Here is a 2,348-nt window from a genome sequence, read left to right on the forward strand (position 1 = left end):
TTGTATCTCCAGACAAGGAAGCAGCAAAGCTTTGCTGAGGAAGTAACAGATGTGGAGCTGCCCTGGGAGCGCAGGGGCTGGCCGAGGGGCTGGCAGCGGGGTTTAGCTCAGGGTTATGCTGTGAAGCTGACCCACTGCCGTGCAGCAAAAGGCTGGAAATGGCCTGAGTTTAGCTGGGGACGGGGGAGCTGAGTGTGAGGATCCCAGAGATGGGGCAGTACTCTTGGTGTGGGGGTTGATCAGTTCGGAAGCAGCAAGCAGGTACATCGTCCCTATAAAACTGACAGATCAAAGCACAAAAGGGCTTTCTGGGTGAATAATTACAGGCTCTTATCTGTGAAAGATTTTTAACTTAAAAAAAAAATATCCCTTGAGCATTTGAGAGAGGAAGGCGTTTGTGATGTCTCCATTGGGTTTGCGCCCCAGGCATGGTTTCCTATCGGTGCTTGAGATCCCGGTAGTGAAAACGGTGAGAAACCCCACTGCCGAACGCCAGGGAAATGCAGAAATAACCAGGCAAAGGGCCTGTGAGTGCTGGCGGGCAGCTCCTGGGCACGGGGCGGCTGGGGGAGATGCCCCCTGGTGCGGTCGCTCTGTCCCTAGGGATCAAGGCTGGACGGGCTGGGGATGCTTGTGAAGAGGGAGGTGGAGCAGTGTCGGGGGCACTGGAAAGCGGGGAATCCTGCAGCACTCGGGGCGATGTTTTATCATCTTTTTACAAAGGGGAGAAGAATGCAAATCCCTGCTCTGATTCCATGAGCATTTATCTGAGGTAGAGGAGTTCAGAAGTTGTGTCCGCTGTCACATAACAGAATTCCTGTCTGCACGATGGGATTTGATGGGATTTCTTACCTCAGGTCCTCTCTCTTCTTTTTTTCTTTTTATTTTTTCTTCTTTCCATCAGGGAGGTAATGTTCCTACTGTTGCATGTGTGTTTCTCTTAAACCCAGAGGTGCATTCTCTCATGGATTGTGAATTTAACTGGAAATGATGTGGCTGAGCTTGAAGATTGTGGCTTTTCTTTAGTTTGGTCTCTGCTCAAAGGCTTGAGCTTTCACTCAAACTTTCCAGAAATGTTTTCTGCTGTTTTCAGGTTCTGGAGAGTGGAAGACTTAACAGGCTTGTTCCCACTTCAAAAGAAAGATGCCTGCTGCCTTTCCCTGGCGCGTGTGGAATAAACTTGGCGTGCTCATAAGTCTTTAAAGAGATGAGTGATCCCAGCCAAGTTTGAGAAAGGCAGGAGGAGGAAATGTTTTAAAACTCATTAAAGCTGAGCTGAACTGTTAATCCTTTAAGATGCAGCTAATGGAACTAGTCTGTACTCAGATTAAACCTCTGGGCCTCCACATTTTTCTTCTTAGGCTGGTCTTCCTTTCCCTTGTTCAACTTTCTACTGAAAAGGTTAGCGCCAGGTGTCACGGAAGGGTATTAGGTAGAGCTTCACAATCTTCCGAAGGAAGGGTCCCAGCCAGCAGGGCTGAGTGTGTTTGTATTTGTCTGGTAGTGGCTTTGCTACCTGGATGCTTTTCTCCAGGAAGATCTCACGATACCAGAGCGTGCTTCACTCCGATCTACTGCGATGATGTGCTGTCGACTCTTCCTCTTGCTCCTGTGTCTGCTCCTCCTGCCCTAATAGCGCAGGCTTTTGTACACACCTTCCTGCTGGGCCTCTTTCTTCATGGCCTTTACCGGCGTTTGAATTCTTTTCAAGTGGCTTAGGTGTGTCCTGGATCCTTTCCTCTAAGCTGCAGACCAAGAAGTTATTCTTTCGGTCTCTGTTCTGCTTTCCTCTTCACAAAGGATTTCAGCTTTTCCTTGAGTGTTAGGGAAGAAGCAGCAAATGAAAATGGAAAGATTTGGCATAAGCCCATCCTGAATTTTGTCTCCAAATCATATTTTTTGGTGTAAGCCAACTTTTTTCATACCTTAAGTATAGAAAATTGAAGCTGAGTTTTGGGAAACATGAACTACTAATGTGATCTCTCTTGGGCAGGAGTCATCTAGCCCCAAATTCTGTAGACGTGAGCAGTCTCCCCAGAAACATAACTGGCTGCCCTCCCCAAAAATGCCCAGGCAAAATGACATGGCTTCGTTCTGCACCTCTGTGAGTAGGAACTCTGTGCGAGTGAAACACATTTATTTGAAAGCTCTGGAGGTGAGGGAGCAGAGCACGGCGTGAGTCTTCCCTGCGCTGCCTTTCCAAGTAGGTGGGGATGGTTCAACCTCTCCCCCTTCCTCCAGAGACCAGAAACCAGCCAGTGCTTTGGGTGGCTGCGGTTTGTTTTTAATAACTAAAATCAGAGGGTTTGAATGTTCCCAGTTGCAGAAGGCTGAAATCTTTGTTCAGC

The sequence above is a fragment of the Egretta garzetta genome, unplaced genomic scaffold (assembly GCF_000687185.1).
Source record: "Egretta garzetta isolate BGI_Z169 unplaced genomic scaffold, ASM68718v1 scaffold1100, whole genome shotgun sequence".
In the NCBI taxonomy this organism is placed as follows: Eukaryota; Metazoa; Chordata; class Aves; order Pelecaniformes; family Ardeidae; genus Egretta; species Egretta garzetta.